We start from the raw sequence: 26,462 nt of genomic DNA, 5'->3' as shown, positions 1-26,462 counted from the left end.
CCTTGGTACCAAACATTCAGGACACTTCGAATTTCTTAATATCAGTTTCTTCTGTAAATTGGAGCATAATAATAGAGCCTGCTGTATCAGTTCTCCCATTTGTAAAATGGGGGTGATAATACCTACCTCACATGGTTGTGAGGGTTAGGTAAAGTATGTACTTCTAACAGCAAATACCTTAGTTACTGTTATCTTTGTTATTACTTTATTTTTTCTTTTTGTTGCTGTGGATTGGACCCAGGGCATTGAGGACCTGTTCTCTACCACTGAGCTACAATTTCAGGCTTTTTGGTTATTATTTTTAACACATCTCTCATAGGGTTGGTCCCAAGATAAACTGAAACGATGCAGATAATGCATTTAGCACCGTGCTCTGATGCAAATATAATTTCAATAAATTATACAGTTTTCCCTCTTCAGCGCTCCAACATAGGGACTACAAGTACCATCATGCCCTGTGCCCCCCAGTCGGGGCCCCTACGCCCAGCGCTGGCGCGTAGCATGCTGGGAGTTGCAGTCCTGGGGAAGCAGGCCCCGCCTGTCCCTGCTTGGGGGAGGAGGTAGGAGAGCCGCCCTGTCGGCCTTTGAATTTTGCCGCGAAAAGCGCGCGTGGCGGCCCCCGGCCCCGCCCCCTAAGGGATGCGGCGCCGCGTCACCCTGGTAACCGCCTCTCGGCTGCCTCTGATTGGGCTGGGACGAGGGGGGCGGGCAGGGGGCGAGACGCAGCGGCTGCGGCCGGCGCTAGCGCCTGTCAGTCGGGCCGGAGAGGAGCAGCGGGTAGCACTGCTGGGCCGGCATCTCTGCGGAGAGGCTTCGCGCGCCAGCCGGGGAAGGCGGAGAGCTGGGCCCGCTGCCTGCGGGACACTGCGCGCGGTACCCGGGCGCTAGGCGAGGCGAGGCGAGGCGCCAGCGCGCGCCAAGTGACGCGAGGCTGCGGCCCCGGGAGCCCCAGCGCGCTGCCCGGGGCCATGGGCGCGTGAGAGCGCGGCGCGCGCTTCCCCTGCTGCAGCTCGAGAGCTCACACGCCGGGTGCACAGTCTCCCGGGCCATTCCTGCGTCCGTCCTGCGCCACCTGGACCTGCAGTTCCTCAGCGCCGAGGCCCCCGGGGCTGCATCCGAGCCTCCGCCGTCGCCGCCGCCGCTGCTGCTCGCCGGCTTCCCCTCCCCCCACACCCTGGGCTCCGAGCGGGAGGAGGGGCCGGTGCATTCTCGCCTCTGCTCTTTGCAACCTGCGGGGGCTGGTGCAAGCCCGGCTAGAAGCCGGGCCCGCTGCAGGTGCGTGCAATCCCCGGAGAGGAAGACACCCCACCCCCGAGCAAACCTGAAGGCTGCAAGCCACGGGCGGGCGGGCGAGAGGAGGCAACAAAGACAGACTGCAGCTGGGGCTGACGAGAGGGGCCGCGGCCGCCGGGCTCCCAGCGCGGACGGAGAGGGCGCCCTGGGAGCGGCGCGGGCCGAGCTGCAGCCTTGAGCGGAGCCCAGAGGAGAGGCGCAGCGCCTCCCGCCGGACACGGCGAGCACAGGCTCGGGCGAGGATGCGCAGCCTGAACGCCAGCGCGACCCGCGGCCCGGGTGAACGCGACCCCTGCTGAGCGGAGAAATCTCCCGACTTTGGACAGCGAGGTCTGAAACCCGGATCGCGCTCATCGACTGCGCCCGTTCCCACCCGGAGAGGAGCATCGGCCTCCAAGGGCGTGCTTTCCTCAAACAGCTTCTGCCGCACCTGTATGGCCGGGACCCTATCTGTGGAGCGTCGTGGCCGCTGAGACCTGGTGCCCTTCGACGGCCTGGCTGATCCGGTGAGTTTCGCGGGGGGGGGGGGGGTCCAGGCTGGAGCTGGGAGCACCTCCTGGCAGCGGGGTAGCCTGGACTGGATATGAAGAAGCCCTCGATTGTTGGGGTCTCTGAGGCCGCAGTGCCCCTTGTCCGCCCCTTTCCCTCTCATACAACTTGTTCGCACTGACTGCTGGCTGGAGTGGAGGCTGAGGTCCCCGGTGGGTGTTCCGCGGAGCCTTGGGCGGTGCGGAAGACAGAGAAGAAAGGTCACCTCACCCGTAAACCTAACAAAGGTAGTGGCTCCGTCCTCCGAAAATTTCCCGGGAACTCCGGTGTCTTGGAGGAACTGGGGTTGGGGACCCAGGACGGGACAGCGTTAAGGATCACACCGTAGCAGCCTCTGAGATCTTCAAGGGGCCTTGGCGCCAGAGGAAAATGTGGAGTCCAGGCCATGCAGGTGGCGGCCTCTGGGACTAGACTGTAGCAGGATTCCCCCCATTCCAGCCCGCGTTCCCACAAATAACTCGCAGGGACAACGTGTTCCTCGGTGAGGCCGTAGCGTTACATCATTACCCGGCCTCTGACGTCACTGAGTTGCCGAGGCAACGCCACTTGCCTTGACCCAAGGCTAGAGGGGGCAGGGCTGGATGCCTTTGCCTAGTGCAGGGGTGAAGGCTGACTTCCCCATCCCCCACTGCAGTCTTCTGACCTAAATCCCCGGCAGCCACATGAGATGGGGGAGGGAGGCAATGCCAGCTGTCCCTGTTGATGCTTCTACCCGCCAAGGACAGGTGTTCAGAACTTTGCCCAGAGAGCCTGGCAGTGCCTGGGGCTCAGGAGTCTCAGACAGCAACTTTTTGCTTTCAAATGGGATGCTAAAGAGGAAACTTCCCTGAACCTCAGGCATACCAAGCCAGTAGGCTGAAGTTCCCAGCATCCCAGATGTGGGTCCTCACCCTCCAAACCGGCACCTTCTGGTCAGGAAAATGTGAACGTCCCGCCCCCATCCAGGGAATGCAGAAGGAGCTGCTGGATGTGGCTCCAAGTCCAAGGGAACCCGCCCCCACCCCAGCTGTTCAACCCCCAGGTGAGGGGCCTTGGCCCAGCCATAACTCCTGCCTGCCCCATTCTTCCTTTGGTATTTAAGATGATTTTGACAAGCACAGTATGATTGACGCTCATTAAGTGAATGGGGGGCAAGTTAGTGCTAAGGCCCAAACTCATTGCCTCTGCCAGAGGCTGGCTTTGATGGTGGAGGGCACCAGCCCTGTCTCCCTGTACCTGGGGAAGCCCAGAGACAACACCCCCCCTACCCCCCACCTCCTGCCTCCCGCCCCAGCCAATATCCTGCTGCTGGCTCTGGGATTCTTCTTCTATGTCCCTTCCAGCAATTACTGCCAGTGTCAGATGTAGGTGAAACTGCTGTCATCACATTTCTAGGAAAGGTTCGAAAACCATGTCATTGCTCCAGTGGAGTGGGGCAGGGAGTGGTTTTGAGAAGCCAGGCCACTCTGCAGCGAGCATTTTTGCTCTCTTCCCACCAGATTCTCTAGCTAGATTAACAGGTATAATAAATATCAGTGGAGCGGCTTTTGGGGGTTTGGCAGGGAGATGGTATTTCCAGCTGAAATGGTGTCATTAAACACAAGCTTCTGAGGACAGCGGAGCAACAGCAGATTGGGGGAGAAGCAGGAGATGTGGGCAGGAGGGCTGTTTGCACGGCTTCTCAACGCTTCCCAGTTTAGAAACAAACTCGGAGTGCTCGCCAGATCCACAAACACAGGCGGTTGGAGGCCCTCCGTGGAGTATTTACACTTCCTCAGCCAAGGCAGAGGGAAGGGCCGTAAGAATTGGGCAATTCCTTCTGTTCCTTTCCCTTGGCTCACTGGGCTTGGCAGTCAGTGCCAGACGCTGAGCAGTGGGGGAGTGTCAGCTTACCCAGTGTATCCCTGTGTGCCAAGCATTTTACAGGGTCTTGGTTACTCCTTGGAGTGGTTCATGTTCTGTCACCCATTTTATAGATAAGAAAACTGAGGCTCAGATCAAGGAAGTGGTGGTCTACAGGTCAGCCAGGAAGCTACAGAGGTTTGGCCCTGCATTGCCTTGGCCTCAGAATTTCCAGGGCCTTCCCACTCCTTCCATGGGCAGAAGGGAGGCACCCGACTTATTGGACAGGGGTCCCTGCACTAGTCAGGCACTGTCAGCTATGGAGTCTGGTCCCACCAGGATGCCTTCTCTGCAAAAAACCCAGGTTCCTGGTTCCCTTTGCTTACAAGACCCCAGGGCAGCCTGCTGCCCTTAGCTGCCCCAGGAACCCTCTGGGCAGACAGGAATGCAGTTGGGCTAGTGGTGCCTTTGGTAGATGTGGGCACCGGGCTGGGAGGGGCCCTGCAGCAGGCAGGCTGCCTTGTGGATCTCAAAAGGGATAAACAGATGCACTGGGCGGGTGGGTGAGAAGAGTTCAGGTGGTGGGAGTGGCTGGAGTGGACTAGAGATGCTTGTGGGCCCTGTGCCTGCTGTGCTGAGTGGGGGAAGGGTTGGGCCTGAGGTGACCTGCCAGGGGAGAGGATCCAGTGCAGGCCCTCGTTACAGGGACAGTGGCCCTGGACATCCCTTCCCAGCAGAGCAGGACAGACCTTAGTTCTCTGGCAGTCTGAAGGCTCACCCCCCCCCCCATCCTTCTCCCTTGTGTAATTAATTACACCTAAGCTCCTCCATCCTGTGTCCCTCTGAGCCTCAGGGTTGCTCCAGCCTGGGGCTGGGTGGCTTAACCCTCTTGCTGAGATACTGGTAAAGTATGTACTTGGGTATGGGGCTGATAGAGCCAGCCCAGGAGTGGGCGGGGCCTGAGTCTGACTCCCCAGCCTATCACTTGCTGACTGTGTGACCTTGTGTGAGCAGTTTTGCCTCTCTGAGCCAGTTTCCCATCTGTAAGAAAGAGCTGCTAATAGCACCCACTTCCCAGGGGCGGGGTGAGAATTTAGTGAGGGCTTAGTGCAGGCTACAGTTTACAGTAAGCACTTGATAAATGCACAGCCTCATGGCTACTGTTAGCCTCATCCCCAGAACAGGGCTAGCAGCCGGAGGTGGAGACCCAGTTCTAGAGCAGGGGACCCCACCCTTCCCGCTGTCTCTGCACCCCAACACCTACCCAGGGGCCCCCACGTGGTGAGCACACGTGGCTCCCATCTGAGTTCCTGGGGGGTTGGAGCCTGGCCAGGGGGCTCTCCCAACCTCCCTCCTGCCCCTCCGACTTCCTTTCCCTCCCCAGCCGGAGGAAGCGAGCTGCGGCTCATATTCATGAACTGTAATTCAATCAGGCGGCGATTCCGCTGGGCTCGGGCGGGGGTGAGAACGAGGAGGCGCGCACAAAAGGGCCGCTTTATTACCTCCCGCGGGCCGGGAATTGCCGCTCTCCCCCAGCAGCGGCCGGAGCCGCCTTTATTGTGTTAACCCATTTGCGTGTCAAGAGCTATTGTGCGCCTTCTCCGCCTGTGCGGTGCGGCCGAGGGAGGAGTGCTGCGCCGCGCTGCCGGCCGGTCACCTCCGCGGGCGCCGCCCGCCGCCCGCCGCCCTGATTGGTTGCTAAGTGATTTGCATCCAAGGTAATCACTTTTATCTCAGAAGGATGTCGACTATAATTATAAGCTACTGACATCTTTTGAAATCTGCCTAATGACTATTTTAGTCTGCCCAGGCTGGGGGTGGGGAGGGGGTTGGGGAGACTGGGAAGAGGGATGGATTCTTTCCACCTGGACGGTTGGTTTCCTCAGTTGAAACATCTGAGTGCCTACTGCGCGCCACAGACAAAAGGCTGGGTGTCTGGTGTGGAGCTTGCCTTCCTGTGGGCGGCGTTAGTGCCATTTCAGAGATGGGGAAATGGAGGCCACCTGCCCAAAACCATACAGCCAATCAATGGTGGCATCCGGGTCTCAGACCCCTACCCCATACCCCGGTCACTTAAGCAGAGAACAGACAGGAATGAGGATAGTAATCACTGAGTAGAGGTCAGTAATCTGGAACCTTCCAGGGTTTGTGTCATAACTCAAAGAACTACAGGTGCTTTCATGTCCCCATTTTATTAGAGAGGAAATGGGATTGGGACACAGCCAGGAGTGACAGAAGAATGAGCTGGGGTGTGGTGGCATGGGCTCCCATTGGCCTGGCCCTCTTCTGCCCCTGGGGTTCCACTGGATAAACACCCGGCATCAGCCTGGGGAAGGCACCCTGCTGCTGACCACTGTTGGAGTGGCAAAGCTCTGGGGAATCTGATGGCCCCCAGCCCTCTTGGGAAGTAAGAGGAGTCTCCAAATAATTTGAACTCTGGACACAGGGCCAGACCTGGAGCTGAAACCCTAGGGAGAGCAAAACTGCAGCTGAGCCTAGAGGGTTTCCTGACAGAGCGGGGCTCTGAGGACTGAGTGGATCTTCCAAGCAGGGGATGAATGGGGATGTCGATGGCAGAGGGGAGTTGGTGAACCCAGGGACATGACCAGGAAAGACAGAGGAAGTTAGAAGAGGGCAGAGGTAAAAGGAAGATAAATAGATTTGGGGGCCTTGAGTGCTAAGGACCAGAGGAAGAGTGAAGCCAGTGCAGGTGTCTGGGGTAGGGGTGAGACATAACCTGGAGGCCGTAGATGTCAGGGTTTGGGCTCTCAGAACCTGAGCTCCCATACCATCCCTGCTGTGTGTCCTCAGACAAGTCACTTTACCCCTCTGGCCTCAGTTTCCTCATTTGGTTAAGAGAGTCATAGCGTCTTCTGGGTGGGAAGGTTCTGTCTACAGAGGCTCCTTGGGAGCTCTGGGGACAGCCAGAAGGGAAGGGCTTGCTGTGCCTCTCTGAGCTGGCTGAGCTAGGCCCAGGCCCAGGCCAGTTACAGTGGCCCCACGGCAAGCTGCGGTCACAGCCACAGCAGCTGTTTGGGGCCCTGGGAGCCCTGGCTATTGTGCAGAGAGCACTGGGGACAAAGGCCTGGGAGGTCAGAAGTGAGGCGTGGCTGGCTGTGAACAGGCTTCTGGGGGGGATGGGGACTTAATGACACAGAACTTAATGACTCAGAGTCTGTGGGGAGAGGAGCCTCCCGAGGAGGAGGAGGAAGAGGAGGAGGAGGAGGAGCAGGAGCAGCCACCACCTGATCTACTTCAGGACAGGGGCAGCTGCCTCACACAGGCTGCGCTGGGCACTGGAGGAGGCAGTAGTGGCAACTCCCTGATCCCAAGCCTGAGCTGAGGGGTTGGCCCTGCACCTCAGCAACTTCATGGCCTCAGTCTCCCAATCCGTCAGCAGGCTGAGGTGAGGGTCCACCTGAGAGGGCAGCTGTGTGCTTTGGCGGCAATGAACAGGAGCTGTGCTCTGCTCCATCAGTCCTTTCATTAAAATGCTGGCTGCCAGGTGCTGGGGCCACACAGGTGAGCAAGCCCTCTTTGCCTTAAAAGGTGGTGAATACCGAAGGAGAGGACTTGATTGGGTTAATCGCCAGGATAGAGGCTTTCACCATGCACAGCCACTGTGCTGGGAGCAGAGGACACAGCAGTGGCAGTACTGACAAGGGCCTCTCAAAGCCTGCTAGGAAACCAGAGGTGGAAACTTACAGTACTTCCAGCTGGGGTAGCTAGGGACAGCTCCTGGAGCAGAGGCACTTGTAATTGCTGACTTTATGGACTTCCTTTTAAACACTTTTGCCTATTATGAAAATCACAGGACATTGTTGGTGTCTGCTGTGTGCTAGACTGAGCTTCCTGCTTGGGCATTTTGTTCTTTGATTCAATCCTCATATCGCTCTATGAAGGGTGTTTTTATCCCTGTTGTGTAGTGTAGGAACCAAGGCTCAGGAAGGGGAAGTGTCTTTAGGGCCAGGACCCTCTGACAGGTCAGCAGAATCCCTTTTGTTATCCACAAGAGCTTTTGGCTCTCCTCTTCTGTAAGGGTCCTGGACTGGGTGGGGCTGTCACGGGAGGATCCTTGGACAAGCACAAAGGGCAGCCTGTCCTCTGCCAGCTGTGTTCTTTATGAGCTGCAAGACCTTGAACAAGTCACCTCCCACCCCAACCCAGACTCAGCTGTGTCCTTCGTAAAATGTCAAGGATGGCAAATCTGTGGCAGACTCAGTTTGCCTTACACTGCTGTGCCCTTGGCAGACTTGGCTAATCAATTGCCGCCCTCCTCCCCTGCTGAGCTCTTCCCCTAACCTTGGGTTCTTTCCAGGGCTCTGGGCAGGCAGCACCAATCAATCAGCAGGGACTGTGAGCTGAAACCAGTTACTTGTCTGGCCTTGCTGAGTTCAGGGGTCCCTTTGCCATCTTCATGTGGTTCAGAGGACCAGGGTACCCCAGCAAGGGACTCTGGGGAATTTCTCTGAGGATATGGGTGTTCTTCAGCCATGAGAGCTGTTAAGCTATGAAAGACAGTTAACTTCTTCCAACTCCAACGCCTACAGTCTGAAACTTATTTACAGTCAGCGTTTATCCTGAGAGCCAGATCACCTGTGCACGCCTCTTGGCACCTCCAAGAAGACTTCTCGGCCCATTTTCGAGATGAGAAAACAGAGGCTCAGAGCAGTTAAGCAGGGAGGGTTCATGTACTTGCTGCGTGGCTGAGCTGACATTCAAACCCAGGTCTCACAATCCATAGCCTGCGGGTAGCAGGTGGACAGAGCTGCCTTCCTGGACAAGACATCATTTGTTCTGGGGCCCTATGGGCTGGTCGGCTTTGACAGGCTGAGCTGGGAAGAGTGACCTTTTGGTTGAGGGAACAGCAGGAGAGGAAGTTCAAAGGGAGATAGGCAGAGTGTTTTGGTTGAGGGACAAGTGTGTAGCCAGCTGTGGCTAGAATATGGAGAGGGGATTGTGGAAGGAGCTGAGGCTGGCTTCAGCATTCGGACTTTGCCTCCCTACAGTAGGAGCTGTGGCAGCTCTCTGAGCAGAGGAATGATGAGGTCCCTTCCAAGTATACTTATTCAGCATCTCTATGAACCCTGGGTAAGGGTATTTGGGGCTGCCTACTTCCCATCTTCTGGATGTGTTAGCCTAGCACAGCATCTGGCATACAGTAAGCATCCAAGAGGTGTTTGTTGAATGAATAAATGAATGAATGCTTGCTGGACTGAAATGCTCCTGACCCCACTGTGGAGGGCAGCTGCCAAGAGGAGAAAGAATGGAGTCCTTCTCTGTCCAGGAGAAGCTGGACACCAGGCCTGGTGGTGAGGGTAGGGAGAGGCCAGGCAGGTACCTGGGACAGGAACTTTGCTAGCTTTCTCCATTACCTATCCCTAAGACCTCTCCTAGACCTTCCTGCTGGGCTGTCTGTGCCTCACCAGCCACGCCTGGCGGGCAGTGTGGGCTCAGTGCTTGGGGGGATGAAAGATGAAGGTCCGTGACCATTTTTTAACTCAATAAAGGGAGAGACAAGCTGCAGGCTGCAGGCCGGAGATATAATTAGTTCGCAGCAGTGGCGCTTTCTTGATTTAGCTTCTGAGAGAACAAGACAAGGATGTTATACCCAATTAGCAGTAACATCCAGTCGAGCCTCAATAGGTGAGATAACAAGCTATTTTTATGACTTTTCTTTCCCTGCTTGGAGGGGGCGGGGGAAGGGGGTATCAGGGCCTTATTTCTTTTCATCAGGGAACAATTATTAGGGATCTCAGGATTTCCCAAAGCCAAATGATGCATTTGTTAACCCAAACAAGCAAGCATCCCAGGGCAGCAGCTGGGGTGGCAGGCTGGTGATTTGAGTCTAAGGGGCGTGGGAGGGACACACGCCCCTCAGCCCCTTTGTGGAAGCCCTTGGGAAAAGCTGCCAAATGCAGAGCCCATTGGTTTGGTGGGGAAACTCAGATCCTTGAGAGAGTCTTAGTGCCTTCCTTGATTTCCCTGTGCACCTTCAAAGGGACGTAAGGAGGCCAGCCAATTCCTTGGGGGGTTGAGGAGGGAACCAGCTCTGGCCCTTGGCAGTCCTTCCTGGCATCACCTTCCATCCCCTCTGCCAGCTGGGCCAGAGGTTCTGGGCTCCTTGTCCCTAAACCTGCTGATGCATACTGGATCCCCAGTATGACACCTACCACTTCCCTGGCCCTGCCTGCCCCAGCTCTGGCTCCGGCCTCTGGCAGGACCTGAGTGGTCATTAGCTCCACTGTCTCCTCCCTCGGTACCCCACAGCCAGGGTACCCAGGGCTGGCCAAGTCCTCCTGGGCCAGGAAGCCCAGCCAAGCCCCACCCCAGCTGCCTGGCTATTCTCCAGCTCCCAGTGAAGGCTGGGGGATGCCCAGAGAGGGATCTGGCATGGGTGCCGTGATACCCTGCCACCCCAGGGCCCCAAGCCCAGAGCAGGTTCCCGGCCTCCGCACATCCCCGCCCTGCTCTATGTCTCATCTCTGTCTCGGTTGTGGTGCTTGTGGTTCAGACAACTGACAAATCCAGCCATGCAGAGTGGGAGTTTAATTGCAAACAGTTTTTATGGATCATGGGCCCATCTGTGCCACCATATGCAAAGGGAAAAAAAATCCCCCCTCTTTCTCTTCTCCCCACCCTGCTCCCAGACTAACTCCAAAAAATAAGCCAAGGTTTTTCTGGCTAGAGCCAAGCATAGAGCTGGGACCATCCTAGGGCATCTCTGTAGGGCGGGCCCTGCATGCCAAGAGATGCCAGCCGTTCTCGAGCCCACTGAGTGCTTTCACATCTCCTGGCCTTTGCACATACTGTGCCCTGCATTGCCAGCCACCTGGCTGATGCTGGCCACCTGGCGTCCGGTTGGCAATAAGCGGCACTGAGCTGTGGGCATGGAAATGTGAGTGGGCGGTGTTGGGACCCCAAGGCCAAGGGGCCTTCACTCCTGTTTCTACCTAGCCTGGCCAGTGGAACCCCAGGAAGATGGGGCTCTCTCTCTCCCTGGGGTGTCTCTTGCCCTGGTGCCAGCCTGGCTCTGCAGAGGAGCCCCACTAAAGTCAGAAAGGCCACCCACCGGGGACTAGTGGTCACCCCTCTTCCAGGCCTTTGATGAGAGGGCGGGTCTTAGGGGTTCTACAAGGACTCACCTCTCAGACCATTTGCCATATCCTAGCTGGGTGACCTCAGACTCTTGCCTCTCTGAACCTCAGTTTCTTCCTCTGTAAATTGGGAATAAGAGGTTGAAGGAGTACTGCACACACATGAGCAGCATCCGCTTGTCATCTCTTGCTACGTGGGGCTGTATGCTGCCCAAGGGGTCTTTGCAGTGTTCCCTGCTGTCTTCTGGTTCCTGATGAGGACTCTCAGTGTCTGCAGAAGGTATGAGTGAGGGAGGGAGTTGGAGGACTTTTGGGGGAGATGGGATGCAGGCTCTTTGCTTATGAGCAGCTGGGTTTTTCTCAGTGGAGTCCAGAAACCACCCTGAACCCTGGAGATTTATGGACTCCACTCTATAGATGAGGAAAACTAAGGCTCAGAGAGAATAAGGGACTTTCCCAAGGTCAGGTAGCTGAAGAGACAGGAGAGCTAGGGCTGGAACCCTGGTCAGAATGACTCCATCGGATCAACTCCCTGCCCCTGACATCACAGAAGAGAAGGGCCAGGCCCAGAGCTGGAAAGGGACTTGGCCAAAGTTACACAGCAAGAAAACAGCCATGGGCCGGGGATTTAGCTCAGTGGTGCTGCTGCCTGCCTCCAAAGCACAAGGTCCCAAATTCGATCCTCGGTACCAAAAAGAAAGAAAGCAGCCAGCATTGGTGGGGTCCTTCTACCTGCTTTGTACAGATGGGGAAACTGAGGCCTTCCTGCCTCAGAGCCAGGCCAGCACATCCTGCTGCTCTCTCCTTCCCCTCCCCTGTCCCCTGGTCTGTGCCTGGGGGTTTCCTTATCAGCTCCACAGATACCTGCAGCCAGGTCCTGAGCAGCTTCGGGTGCCCCAGGGCCTGGCACTTGGTGCAGCAGGTAGCAGGGAAAGTGGGGGCCTTCCGTTCCCTAAGACCTGGGTGAGCACAGGCCAGGCACTAGGCAGCCTGTTCCCCGCCCAGTGGTGATCACCAGCTCCCGTTGTAATCATTAAAACTATTAGGAGGAAGCGTTCGCTTGAAGCAAATGTCAGCCGCCGAGTTGTGCTTTGTAAACGCTCACAATTAATGCCAATCAGGCCCAGAAAAAAGCCGGCCCGGAATCCTGTCTGTTTCGTCTCATTTGTCAGCTGGTGCCGCTCCATGTTGCACATTTTCATACAATTGCTATAAACATAAAAGGGAAGCTCCACAGTGTGCCCAGGCGCCTGGATGGTGCACGCTGTCTTAATTACTTGGTATTCTGCTGTTCACTTGGCCACCCCAAGCAGGTGGGAGGGAGAAAGGGGGACTCTGTAGCAGGCCCACGGCTTCTAGGGGTCAGCCAGGAGGTGGAGCAGGCTGGGAGCTGGGCCTCCTGCCCCACCCTCTGCAGGCCACATGGCCCCAGCACAGAGGACATCTGGGAAACAAGGAAAAACGGCTAAAAATTGTTTGCAAGCTCTTGAAATAGAAGAAAGGGGCTCAGAGTCCACCAGCCTTGGCTGTATATCCCAGCTCCATCTCCTAGAATGATTCTGATGATTTATTGTCACCTCCTGCATGCCAGGCTCTGTGCCACCTACCAAGAGGGCTTCATTCCCCCTACTTGGAGTTGGGGTAACAGGGCAGGATGTCAAGCTTTCTGGACCTGAGGTGATTTTCTCATGTGTTTGCTGCACAAATCCTTTGAGGGTGAGCTTTCCCTCTTATCTACAGGGAGTGTGAGGCCCAGGGTCCTACAAACAGGATTTGGACCGAGGAGCCCAGAACCATTGTGCTCTCCCGGCACCACCTGCCAGGGTAGCCATGGGGTGGAAGGAAGTGATGCAGCTACAAGCCCTGGCACACAGTAAATGTTTAATAAATAATGTCTGCCGACATCCCACTGCCTGGAGGTAGAAGGGGCCTCAGAGCCTGGCCTCAGGATTGGCTCCAGTAGACACAGATCTTGCTGGATGGAGGATGGGAAGGGGGTGGTCTAGGGACTGGGCCCACCGGGTTCCAGAATTGGACTAGGGTCAAGCCCGGGAGGCTCCTCCTCACTGTCCCTCCCCACATTGTAAACCAGGCCCCAGGATAGCTCTGTGAGCCCTCTGGCTGCCCAGAGGTTGGGCCTGTTACTGTCATGGCCCCCACTGTACTGATGTAGGGTCCGAGGTCCAAGCCAACTCAAGCTTACACCTTTGGGAGGTACGGAAACTGGAGGTGGATTCGCACCTGGGTTATTGTCATTCTGAAGTCTTTCGTGCCTTCCTGACCCTTCCCCTTCGGAACCTGGACAGGAAGCTGAGCCGTACACTGTATATTCTACCCAGGACCCTGCACGGCTTTCTAGCTCTTGGGAGACAGGGTCTTCTGAGGCCAGGCTGGCTCAGCAGGGACACATCAGCTTTTGTGAAGGCTGAGGCCAGGTCAGGCCAAGCAGCCAGCAGAGTAGGGAGAGGGTGGTGCAGCCAGGCTGGCTGGGGACAAATGCTCAGAGTAGGAATAGAGGCCCCTTTGTGTGGCTCTTGTGGGGGAGGGGGTGCTGCCAGCTGCCACCCCATGTGACCGGGGAGGCCTGAGCCCTCTGCAGAAGTTTACCCACCACCCCCAGAGGACTAGCCAGGGAGTCTCTCCCCTTCTCCCCATGGCCTCCTCCTGCTGTTCTATGTCTGTCTTCTATGTCTGGGACATCTGTCTGCTAGAGGAGCCTTGGCAGCCACTCACCTGGTTTGCTGTGGGCCTACTGTGTGCCGGCACTAGGCCAGGCAGTCCACTGACCCTGCTGGTGAGGGTCAGTGTTACAGATTAAGACCTTGAGGTCTTGGTGCATGGTGTGGTGCACAGTGGGCTTTCCGTGAAATCTGAACCAAAGATGCAGACCCAGCGTCAGAGACCGGGTCCCTCTTAGCGAGAGAAACAAGAGTCAAACAAGGGTGCCTGTCCAAGGATGGGGTCGGGGCAGAACACTGCAGAGCAGGGAGTTCCCACCCCAGGTCTGACTCTTGCTTAGGCACTGCTGTGCCCCTAAAAAACCCAGCCTCATGCTCTGAGTCCTGAGGATTATAGGAGAGAAAAGAGCCTCTGAAAGCCAGAGACTGGCTGAAGTCTCACAGCTGAGCCTTGGGCCACCTGACCCCAAAGCCCAAACCCTTCTCGGGATAGCAGTTCAGGTGCACCTGGGGGCCAAGCCGGTAACACCAGGAGCAGAGCAGCTGCCCCTTGGCCTTGGAGAAACATGGTTTTAGTGGTTCCATATCTGCCAGGCTGGTTTGTTTTTTCCTGAGTGATTAGGCAACGAGAATTTTAGGTAGAATTTTAGTTTTATTAGGTTTCTTCTTTTTAACCTTGGCAGCCACTTCACAGTTTTTCTAAATACAGCCAACAGCGCAAACAAGAAATGTTTGTGGGCAGGCTTTGCACAGCCCAGTAATGTGTTGCCTGGTTGACAGGGCATTTTAGGGGTCCCAGGATGTCTCACTGTCCCCACCCCCAGTCAGCAAGAGCCCTGGGACCCACCAGCCCCTCCAAAGGCCCCCAGCCACGCCTTTGCCGCCAGAGGCAGGAGGCAGGGCCCCAGCCCCGCAAGGGCGCCACCCAAATAGCTATAATCAGCAGCCTCGCCAAGACTTCAAACTCACCCAATTATCCTTCGAAGGAAAAAAAACACAAAATGAAAACAAATTAACATGTTTGCATAGAAGCCGCTGCAGCAACACACACAGACGCGCGCGCACAGACGTGCATGCTGGCGCATGCCCCAGCAGGGCTGGGAGACATCACTGCCACCCCTTATGTGGGCCTGGCACTTACCTGGTCTAAGGCATGGGGGTGGGTCCAGGGACCAGATTGTCCCAAAACCTGACTGGACACTACCAAAAGCCACCACCCACTTTCAGTTTCTTTCTCCTCCTTTGCTTCTTTTCTCTTCCCTTCCTTCCTTTTCTTCCTTCCCCTCCCTCCCTTCCTCCCTCCTTCCCTCCCTCCCTCCCTTCCCATCCTTGCAGTGCCAGGGATGGAACCCAGGGCTTTCTGCATGCTAAGCAAGTGCTCTACCACTGAACTGCACTCTCAGCCCTTCTTTTCTTTTCTTTTCTTTTCAATTTAATAAACACAGGTTCATTGTGTGCCAGAATTCCTCCTCACTGATCCAGGTTTATCATGAACTTCTTTCTATAGATGGGGAAGCCTAAGCACAGAGAGGTTAGTAAACCTGCCCAAGGCTGCACAGCTGATAAATGGAAGAGCTGGCTGGGGCTCAAACCCAGGTTGGCCAGCGCCCAACTCTGTGCAGTAACTGCTGCCCCTTCTGTGGCTCCCTCCTATCTGTGGGTGATGTACCAACTTCCGCCTTCCCTTCAAGGCCTCTCCGGGCCTCTCCAGCCTGTATCTGTTCCTCCTTTTTATGCCCACCTCTGCCCTACAGGCAGCTCTCCTCATAGTTGTGATTGTGGAGCCAGTGAATGTGGGTTCAAATCCCTGCTCTACCAGATGGCTTTGGGCAGTGGTTTCCTCTCGCTCTGCCTTTGTTTCCCCTTCTAGAACACTGGGATAATAATGATCACTACTCCAGTGAGGTTAGGAGATGCAGTGGGTAAGTGACTGGCAAGTACTACCCCTGGCATCTACCCAGATGGTTCCAGTAGCTCCATGAAGCCTGGCTTGTCAGACTCACCAGCCCCTTCTGGGTACCTTAGGACTCTGTACCAGGCACTGCTCTGGCCCTTAGTGCTCAGAGGAGGGGCTCAGCTGCTCTACTTTCCATGAGCTGCCTATTCCGGGCATGGCCCTGCTCCTCTGGGCTCTGTGATGCTTTCTCTGGCCCTGCCTTGGGGTCAGTGGGTGTGTGCCTCATCATCCTACATGTCTGAGTCTTCTCTGTGTCCCCAAAAGCTGGCATGCCACAGCTGCTCCAGCAAGCTTTGGTGAAAGTGCCTGTTGGCACCATCTTACCTGGCATATATGGGGCCTTGTGCCTGGGAGCTAAAGGATAAAGAGCAGAGTGAGTGGGGGTTGAGGTACTGGAGCTCAGGTGTTCCCAGCCTCCTCCCCTGCAGCTGTGTGATGGTGAACAGATCCCTTCACCTCTCCGAGCCCCTCACTGCCATCTCCTGCCATTGCCGGTGAGAGCCGAAGGTGGGCGATGATGATGCCATGCCCGATAGGCACCCCCTCCAGTTCAGTCCTAAGGAAGATGTGGTTTCTAATTCCATACTTCAGATGGAGAAACTGAGGCCCCGGAGAACACAGTGACATACTCAAGACAGCCCTGTTAGTGAGTGGCAGAGTTGGGACCTGAACTCAGCTCCAGGTTTGTTCTTTTTAGAGGCTGCCTCTGGGGCCCAAAGGGGCAGCTGGAGAGTGAGACCTGGAGGACTCTGCAATGTGGTGGTCATGGCTCCTTTGGTGCCAGCCTCTCAGGGCCAGGGCAGTGGCCACAGCTAACCCAGGGCCCACACCAGAAGGGGCCAGTCCTGTGGGCCATGTGGTGCCCGCTCGGGATCCCAGCCCTCCCTCTGCATGGCCATGCCATGGGCTGTAGTGTCCAGCAGACCCAACATCATGTCCAGCCCCACCAGGACTAATCCTTTTCCATCTGAGCCTCTGCTCACGCATGCCCAGAACAGGAAGCCTGGATGGATAACCACACCCCATGGGGTGGGCCTAATACCCCACCCAGCCCTCCGGGGTAGGCTTTCTCCTCCTCCAGAAGCTCCGCAGCCCTTGAGCCTCTGCAGCCAGGCTGGGCAGGGCATGCACTGCCTTCCGGCCTGTACCCACAACACTTGTCCTGCAGGAGACTCCTGCCCACTTGCTGCCAGAGCCCACCTGCCCGAACTGCTGAGTGTTCACTTAGTTCTCTGGGCCCAGGTGTTCTGGGTATGATAAAAGAAGGCCCAAGACTCACTAGGTGTAGTGGCATGTGCCTGTGATCCCAGCACTCGGGAGGCTGAGGCAGGAGGGTTGCCGCAAGTTCAAGGCCAGCCTGGACTATATAGAGAGACCCTGTCTCAAAAAATCAAAACAGGGCTGGGGATTTAGCTCAGTGGTTCCGCTGCCTGCTTCGCAAGCACAAGGACCCGAATTTGATCCCCGGTACCAAAAAAAAAATCAAAAAAAGCAGGAGAGATTCCAAGGGTGGCTAGCTCTGATGGTCGTAGAGGATTGTGAGCTCTGGGTTACCAAGGATCACTGGGGAATAAAGGCCCCAAGCATCAGTCTGTTCAGCTGGGAATTATTGAGCGATTACTGTGTACTTGGCCCGAGGCCCAGCCCCCTCACTGCAGGACTCCTCTGAGCTAGCCACACAGCCCCTCTGGGTCCAACCTCCCTGAACAAGGTTTTGGTAAGGGTCACAGTAGGGTGACAGTACTGGGTGCCTGAGAGCCCTGGTCGGGGTCACCCCATGCCTGGGATAGGGTGGGAGCTGTGTATGGCGGGGTGGGCCCTCCTACCAGCCTTCTGAGGTTCAGAGAGGAGAGGCCAGGGACTGGGCAGGGGCGGGAAATGGGGAGAAGTTTCTTTTTCCTCCCGCATTAGAAAAGTCATGTTCATCTTTCTGTATTTGGAGATGATGAGACTGGTGAAGAAAATAAAAGGAGCCAAGCACTTGGTTTCCTGTGGGTGCCATTCTGCCCAGGTGCTAGGCATCTGGGCTGTGTCTGACTTGGCCTTGCAAGCCTGGGGCCTGACCAGAGGAAGGGCCCACTGCTCGCCGCGGCAGAGTGCCCTGGCCTGGGCTCCTGGGAGCCACCTGCTGCCTGCTGCCCACCCAGCAGCCTGCTGTCTGGCTCATGGGGGTGCGGAGCAGCCGTTGTTCTGCACACATCTGATCCCGTCTTTTCCACATCAGATCATTTGTAACCGTCACCAGGCAATCGGCCCATCGCTGATTCAATCTCGGCTTTGTGCTGTCACAGCCGTTTTTCTGCACCGTGCTGATTTTGAAAGGAGGCCCATCTTCCGGGCCAGGCCACTTTTCAGAAGTGGGGGAGGAGCGAGGGAGGGGTGTGTGTGTGTGTGTGTGTATGTGTAGGCATCTCCCCCGTGTGTGCATACCCACACAACACACACTCCACTGCCTCATCACCCACAGTGGAGTTTGAAATGTAGGTAGACAAGCGCCAGGCCTGCTACCTCCAGCCCCTGTCCCACCCTGCCCCCTGCCCCCTGCAGCACCTACTGTGTGTAGTGCAGGCAGACACAGTGGATTCTTGCCCTGCTGGGGGAGGCACTCAGCCATTCACCAGCAGATCGTTTCAGGGTGCTGATGACAGTAGAGGAAGGCCAGGTGAGGGGTAATGGCAGAGCAGAAAGTACCAGCTTGACCTTGATCCAGGAGGGCCTCTGGGAGGAGGCAGTGTTCAAACTGAGCCCTGATGAGGAGACGGAGCTGACCAGAGAAGGCTGGCACCCATATGGGTGTGCTGGGGACAGCGTGGCCATGCACCCTGCACAGGTGGTTAGGAACCCTCACCATGAGGCGAGTGTGAGCCGAGATGTCCCATCCATGTATAACCCACCAGATTCCAAAGATACAGTATGAAAAGAACATAAAATCTCTCACTGGTATTTCTTTTTTTTTTTTTTTTTAACTCTGGTCCTTGTGCTTTCGAGGCAGGCGGCAGAACCACTGAGCTAAATCCCCGGCCCCTCACTGGTATTTCTTGAGTATGTATTACATCCCAAGGTGATAACTATTTAGGATCTATTGGACTAAATAAGATATATTATTGTTTCATTTCCTCTGTGGCTACTAGAAAATTTGCACATCCACACAGGGCTTGATTACTGTATACTCCTGTTGGACAGTGCTGGTGTGAAATGTGGAGGTAGGGCCAAAACCATGAATTCGAAGGCCCTGGGGCAGGACTGAGGTTGTCCTGTTGGAGGACCAGAAAGAAACACAGTGTGACTGAGTAATGTTAGCAAGGGGACAGGGAGAGTGCAGATAGGGGGTGGGGAAAGGGTTCCCATGTGGCCTCTGAGTGGCTAGACCCGATCTGGCTCCCCAGAAAGCTCTCCATTCAACGCTTCTGGGGCATTAGACCCCCTGCCCATCCCCCACCCGCTTCCTCCTCCCAGCTGCTGTTCCCTGTCCTGTCAGGAAACTTACACGAGCACCAGCCTCCCATCTCCAGGTGGTCAGGGGTTAAACTCCCTTTGAAACATCCTTCAGATAACAGAAACAGAAGTGATGCCTCCTCATTGTAGAAGAATTAGAAATGCAGAGGAGCACAAAGGAGAAGAATAAAACAGGCCACAGCTGGGCTCTGGTAGAGCAGGGCTTTGAGCGCAGGGAGTCCAGGTCCTGTGCCCAGTGCTTTCCAAACCACATTGCCCTGTGGCTGGATGACATGGAAGGGGCTCATCCCCATAAGAGGGTCAGAGACACCCCTCCGAGCTGGCAGCAGAAGTTGAAAGCTAGAGACCAGTCCACTCTCAAGCAATGTATGTTTGGCTCTCAAAGTTTTAAAAACCAAATTGTGAAAGCTCTCCAATCCAGGTGTGAATTGCTGAGCCAAGTGTTGGCATTGTCATTGAGCCTGAGTGTCCTATTTTCCTGGCCCCTGCCCAACAGGCTCCTCTCATTTTCTGCCCCAGCTCCAGAAACATTTGTTGATCTTTGCTTTAGGCCACAAGACCAGCCTTCACCAGCTGCTTCTATCTACTTCCCTTCCCCCGTCACATCCTGGACCACTCCTGCCCCGGTTCAGTCTCCTCCTCTTCTCAGTGCCTGAGTCCTCAGGCCCACCTGGTCCTTGGGGCTTTTCTGCCCCCTCTGCCATCCAACCTGCCCATGGCCCTGGACAGCCCCTCCACCCTTCTTCCACTTGAGTGTGACATCAACGGTCACTGTCCCGATGTGGGGTTGGTTAAATGAAGTGATGTCTGTAAAGCGCTGAGCCCATGGGGAGCACTAAAAATAAAAACCAGCTCCATTATTGCCCTTACTATCAGATCTTCTTCTCTGTTACCTGGTTTAACCCTGAACTGTGGGTGTGGGGACTCGGGAGGTGGGTGGGAGGGGGCTGTGGGCTCTGAGGCCCTCTTACTCCACTCTTCTTATCTTTGCCTCTGCACAGTGCTCCTTCTCTGGGGCACCCCTTAAAACTGGTGTCTCCTGGCACCACCTCCATTTTGGTTTCCATTTACATGTTGCTTCTCCTGAAAGGCCCATGCCCCCTCCAAAAATACTGGGTTGGGGGTCTCCCTAGTACCCACTGTGCCATCATGGTGCTGATCTGGTATTGATTTCCAGCTTCCTCCCACCTTTGCTGGCAGGTGATGGGGTGGAGATTGATGGCCAAAGCCAGAGCTAGGAGAGGGGAGGCCCCCAGTGACTGTACAATGTCCCCTCCCCAAACTCCCCACCTCGGAATGTGACTCTCTGGGGAGGAGACTTTGGGAGGTGAGCAAAGAAGGGGTTTGAGATTCTGTCCTGCTCTCTGCCAGGACCTCCCAAAGATCATTAGAGGAGGATGAGCCCTGCCCACCCACTCCCTGGGATCTGCCTCTTGGCGGGGGGTACCAGCCAGGTCTGTTGCAGGTCTGACCATTCCTCCATCCTGGAAGGGGGGCTTTTGAGCCTTCTTCAGAGCCCTCCATCCCTGCCCCTTCTCTGAGACTCTCCCTGCCCTGAAGCAGAGCTTGTCCACAGCAAAGAGGGTCTCCCTGCTCGGAAGCTGGGCCCCTGGCTGGCTCCCCGCTGAAGAGGTGTTGTCTGGTACTCACCAGACATGTGCCCTCTGCAGCCCAAGCTCTCCCACCTCCTCAGCACTCTTTGCCAAGCTCTGTGCTTGGCTACGCAGTCAGCCTGGGACCCCTCTCCAGCTCCTTCACTTGGCTATTTCCTGCTCACCTGTACAGCATGATCTTATATGATAATAGTGGCTCCCACTTAGGCAGCTCCCCCATTGGCAGCTGCCCCATCATGCTGACACATTCATGGTAAGGAATTAACCCCCTTTCAGATGAAGAAACTGAGGCTCAGAGAGATGGAGGGATTTTCCCAAAGCCAGATTTCAGGGATAAATCTGGGAATTAGTTTAGGGGTATAGATCAGGCAACTATCTCTGAAGTCCAAATGGGATAGTGTCAGTCTTTTCAGAAAACATCTGAAGCAGTGATGGCAAACCTATGGCACGAGTGCCGCAGCTAGCTGTTTTTTATAACTTAAAGCTCTAAAAGGTTCACCATCACTGATCTGGGGCGCCCCCCGCCCCGGCTAGATGGGCTGGCCCCATCCTGGCTTCATCTGGCCCCATCTGCCTTATTACACCTCTGGTGCCTCCCACACACCCCAGAGTCTGTGATTGCCCAGCTTGTAGCATGGGACACACAGTAGGTGTTTGTCGTGCGGTCCCAAGAGGTTGTAGTGCTGAGGAAGACAGAACATCAGGGCTAGTTCTCATGGTGGCGGACATCACTAGGCTCTTCGATGGCCCCACCCCTCTCTTGAGCAGGCGCTAGGAGCTGGCCGTGGTGCTGAAGGGCACAGGGACAGCCGCCCACCCCGGGTCCCAGTCCTGTGCCCCAGTAGGACGCCTCCTGAGCCTCGTCTCTTCCCACTCTTCCTTTTGGGGATGTTTTCCTGGGAGCCTCCCATGCATAGGCACTGGAAACAGCACTGTGAACCCATGGAGGAGGGTTAGGCAGAGCCACATCTGGAATCCATTCACTGGACTGTTTCACAGGTGTTTATTATGCACCTGATATATTTATAGGCCATCCAGAATTTGTGACTATAACTGTTTTTTTGGTCTCTCCTTTGGCCCGGAACTCCTAACATCTCTGGCTCCAGAGCCCAGCCCTGAGGAACCTGGTATTCCAGTGAAAGTCAGGCAGAATCTTAAGGCACGGAGACCCAGGAAGGGAGTGAGCAGAAAGGATTGCATGAGCCAAACCTGCAAGTGTGCAGGTGAGAGAGAGCTCCTTGTTGAGGGTGACCCACAAGAGGACTCTGGCTGCCACTCAGAATGTGTGATTATCACTTTATTTTTTTGGTCTCCCCTTCGGCCCAGGGCTAACAGCATCTCTGGCTCCAATGTCCAGCCCAGAACCAGGCCCAGGTGAGGTGACAGAAACAGCAAGAGGGGACGAAACAGAAGGATGTTGGGCCATGCACGGGGCTAGCATCTCTGTCTTAAGTATGCTCAGTGACCAGATTTGCATCTTAGAGGGACCTCCGGCCTGGGGTGAGGGTGGGAATGTGGATGCTGCAGTAATCCTGGAGGGAGATGAGGCCTCCTGTTGAAGGAGGTGGTGCTCCCCCACCCCCAGCCTTAAAAGAGAGTGAAAATCCCCTTCTGGTGCTGCAGCCCAAATGGCAGTGGGAAATAATCACTTTTCACAAGCCCCTTATCCACAGCCAAGCCCAGTGCCGGTTTAATCAGCAGTGCAGTGTGACTTGAAGATTCCCCGGCTGGAGAGATCAGGAGAGGGGTTAAAGAAAATTACCCTGGCCTCCTCCATGCTAATGTAATCTCTAACCAGATCTTCCTAGCTGCAGCTCAAATTGCTTTTTAGATTAACATTTAATTATTAACAGGGTCCCCTGGAAGGCCTCAGGCTCTGGAACAGGGCTGGGGGAGGGAGCAGCAGGAGAGGGGGCTTCTGCTGTGCCTGCCTTGCAGAAACAGTGATGGGGGACATTGGGGCAGAGAGAGGGAAGAGGGAGAAGGGTCAGGCAGGGGAGAGAAAGACAGCACGGAAGGAGGAGAAGGGAGACATGAGGACAAGGAGGCGAAGAAGAAAGAGCCAGACAATGGATCCTCCTGTCAAGGGAGCCTCAGAGATGGGGGGACTGTGTACCCAGATTCCCAGTGACCTCTGAGTAAGGGTCCCTCACCCTTCCATCCTGGTCAAGGGGAAGTGGTTTCTGGCCCCTTCCTCCTAAGAGAGGACTCAACTTCCTGAGGCTGTGGCTGGTCTGCCTTGTGGTACTAGAGACTTGACCAGAGAAGTGACCTGCCAAGGACCACACAGCCGGGCTCTGACCTCAGCACCCCAATCTGGTGTTCATTCTCCTCTTCAATCCTGGGCCTCCCACCACCACTTCAGCCTATTCCTGGGGATGGGGCAGTGGGACGAGAAGGGGACTTGATTGATAGCCACAGGGATGCAGTGGGAGTGGGAAGGTGCACACCATGAGGCCCAGAGGAGTGACAGGCATCGTCTTATCCTCCACCTCCTTTCAGGGGACTCAGCATCCTCACTGCCCAGTCTGCTCTTTGCACAAACCACGGGAGTTTTCCAGCTTCCCATCTCATCCCAACTCAAGATTCTAAATCCCTCAGAGATGGGGATGACACCTAAAGTCCCTTTTGTTATCAACAGGTCAAGGACCTGTACTTTGTGTACAGCTTATGTCTGAAAATCAAATCGTACCATCCTCTTGTGGCTTCGTGCAGTCAGCTGACTCCCTCTCCTTTAAGCTTCAGCCGGGAAGACACAGACTCAGAGAGATGCAGTGACTTCCTCAAGGTCACACAGCTGATCAGAACCCCAGTGCCTGGTCCCTGGCTGGCCAGTGCCACCCTGAGCCTGTGGGGCCAGCAAGACTCCTAGTCCTGTTAACTCTGGGAAGGGCCTGGCATGACCTTCCTCTCCTGGTCACAGCCAGTCTTTGGCCTCAAGTGGAGCCACAGGAGCCCAAAGCCAGAATGGGCAGCTCCAGAGAGAATAGGGAGGATGAGGGCTGAAGGGGCACAGTCCATGGCCTTCACAGGGTTCCAGCCTTGGCCAGCTGTGCAGCCCAACTGTGGCTCTGCGTTCTTGCCTTGCTCCAGGCCCAGCCCATCCTGGTGAGGGATACCGCACAGATGAGGGCAAGTCCCACCCACCTACTGCTGTGAGCATGGGCTGGAGTTTGGGGGCAGAGGCCAGCAAAGTCTGGTTATAGCCAGGGCTGGATTTAGCCAGTTCTGGTTGGCCATTGCACTCGCGCCTTCTGGGCAGGACATTCTTGCTGATCTCTATACTCCCAGGACATCCCACAGGAGTGGCCCCCAGAAGTTGCTGGGCAAGTGTTTGCTGCCAGAGTGAGCGAAGCCTGGGACGCTCCTGTCCGTACTGTTCTGCCCAGCGCAGGCCTCTCGCTGTGTGCACACTGATGTTCATGGGATGAGTGGGAGGCCTCCTGGGAGCCTCTGCCTCCTGCGGCCTTCATCTCCCCCTCTGTGATCCCAGCCCTCCAGGTAAAATCAAAGTAGACTGGGGCCCTGGGAAGAAGTGGGGCCTGGCTGCTGTTCCTCCCTGCCCAGCTGACTGGAGCTGGGGGCTGATGGGCCCCCAACACTACAGAGCTGCCATACCATGGGCTGAGGTTCAGAATCTGTTGACACCCTCGGGCTCTGCCACCTAAAAGCTGTGTGACCTTGTGCCAATTGCTTCCCCTCTCTGTGACCATTTCCTGATCTGTGAGATAGGGCTAAACCCAGAAGCTACTACAGAGGATCAGTGAGGTGGAAGGGCGAGGATGTACAAGGGGCCTGGCACTGGAGGGGAGGACAGTCAGTAAATGCTGGCAGCTATTATAGTACCAAGGTCCACGTTGCTATTTCCAAGTCGTCTCCTCCCACCAGCCTCTGCAGCCAGACAGGCAGGGAGAGATGACAAAAGGCAGGCAGGGCCAAAGGCCCCAATTCTCTGTTCTTTTAATAAAAATAAAGACAGCCCTTAGACATCCTTCTCCTGCTCATTGTTCTGCCAGGGCAAGCAGCAGACTCAATTCCTCCTCGGACTTGCAAAGTTCCTTCCTCTCTTTCCCCTCCCCTGTCACATTTCCTTTATCTAAATCCTCAGCTATGAAAGGGCATATCGACAACTGGGGGCATTATCTGGTGGAGGGGACCTTTTCCTCTGGTGTCTCTGAGATAAGGTGTCTTATCAGCCCCCATGTCAGGGATGGTGCCAAAGCATTCTAATCATTGAGTCTTGCGACATTTTTCCCCTCCTTCTCCCCCTTTTTATTATTAAAGTCACAAAAGACCTTGAGCTTATAAACAGTCAGATTTTGCAGATAGGGTTTCAAAATGAGCAGTGCTCTCTGGATGGTCCCTGGCCTGGCCGGGGGAGTAACCAGTCCATGTGGCGATTCTGGGAGGCTGGCTTCCTGCAGATGAGACAGTGGTGCCAGGAAGCAGGGAGGTAGGATGGGGTCACAGGCCCCAGTCCTATCTTAGGCTTGCTGTGTGGCCTTGTGCAGGATGCTTGGCTTCTCTGGGCCCCAGTCGCGTTATCTGACAATAACTAATTCATTGCTGCAGCCATTCATTCAACACCTATTTATTAAATGATTACTCTTTGCCAGGCACTGGAGAGAGAGAAAGAAATAAGACAATGGTCCTTACCCCTCAGAAACTCTCAGTCCAGGGGAGAGAGACAGACATGAGAATTGGCAGTTACAACTTGGTGTGATTAGGGCTGAGATGGAAGCACCCAGGGGAGGAGACTACTGAGCCAGAGTCAAAGAGACAGAGCTAAAACCAACAGGCTGGCAGTGCTGCAGGCAGAGGACCTGCGCTTACCGCAGGTCGGGAGGTGTGAGGAGCTGTCCAGAGGGAACCTCGGGAGATGAGATGGCCAGGCCAGAAGGTCGGCTGCCTTGGAGGCCGGAGAGGTGTTAAGGCCAGGAGTGCCTCTGATTTGTCTTGTGTGTAGATGAGGGGCTGATTCGGGACCTGGGGGTGGTGACCCATCCCCCACCCCCACCAGCAGGACGCGAATGGAGGAATTAGACGGAAGGGGAGGAAACCCCTCTTGTCCAAGTGTGGCAGTGCCCAGCAGGGCCTTCCCGGGTCTTCCAGCACCCTGAGCTCCATTGGTGGCCCCGCTTGGCTGCTGGAGCTGCCTCTGAAAGAGCTCCCAGTAAGGGGGCAGCTGGTGAGGCTGCCCAGCAGGCAGTCTGCCCTCGCCCCTCCCAGACACAGCCTGCCCTTTTCCACAGCCAGCTACAGCGACTGGTGGCCCTTGGAGTTGTGGGCCTGGGAGGACTGGCACCTGGAAAAAGGATGAAGGGACAGCTGGACATGGCCAGGACCCAAGAGGAAAATGACCTGGGGGCTCATAGGGATCATGCAGTGACTTTCACAGTCCGAAGAGGGGCAGTTGCCCACCTGGGGTCACAGGGCAAGCACTGGGAGCGGGAGAGGTTCCAGGCCTCCGGCCCAGGTCTCCCTTACACTCTGGAGCCCCGGCCTCTCTCCTTCTGGCCTGTTCTCCCCGGCCTCTGGGCAGTAGCAGAGTCGTGGTGAGGGCTAGGCTCGCCAGCCACTGTCTGAGGGGTGGCCCGGGCAGGGGTTGCCTCCTTCTGGCCTCAGGTTCCCATCTGTCAAGGGGAGGGCTTGGGCTGGCTTTGTCAGCTCTCCCCTCTGACCCTCACTCCTCATCAGGGTGGCCAAATGCCCTGGAGCAGGAGGTGGAAAGGCCTGAGTTCGGGGAGCATGTCCAAGGTGAACAGTGTATGCGTGTGTTCCAGTGGGAACGTGTGCATCGGATACCCAGCCCGTCACGTCTGGGTGGACAGAGCCCGCCCACATCCCAGGGTGTATTCTCAAAGCTGGTGACCAGGGACATTGGGAGGGGACCCGAGCCTGGCCTCCTCCTGCCATCTGCTCACGTCCCAGGTCCCCAAGGAGCTGTTCTATGTTCCGCAGTCAAGGACTTGCATCCCTGCAGTAAGCCCCACTTCAC

The 26,462-nt window shown here is 56.0% G+C and overlaps 1 protein-coding gene across 3 annotated transcripts in view; it reads left to right on the top strand.

The window, feature by feature from the left end:
- Window positions 1-742: 742 nt before the first annotated feature.
- Window positions 743-26,462, top strand: part of Fam222a (family with sequence similarity 222 member A) — a 50,706-nt gene continuing 24,986 nt past the window's right edge. The window contains exon 1 of one of the 3 annotated variants that reach the window (XM_087198478.1): window positions 743-1,799. The gene's annotated coding sequence lies outside the window, so the exon portion shown is untranslated. Of the gene's footprint in view, window positions 1,800-1,824; window positions 5,382-26,462 lie in introns of those variants that run through there. The other 2 variants (XM_004843607.4, XM_021257298.2) reach the window with 2 other exon arrangements.

The sequence above is a fragment of the Heterocephalus glaber genome, unplaced genomic scaffold (genome assembly GCF_053883595.1).
Source record: "Heterocephalus glaber isolate CG9 unplaced genomic scaffold, H.glaber_assembly_v1.0 deba00001687, whole genome shotgun sequence".
Lineage (NCBI taxonomy): Eukaryota > Metazoa > Chordata > Mammalia > Rodentia > Bathyergidae > Heterocephalus > Heterocephalus glaber.
The sequence above is the reverse complement of the archived record's forward strand: the minus strand, read 5'-3'. Positions and strand labels throughout refer to the sequence as shown.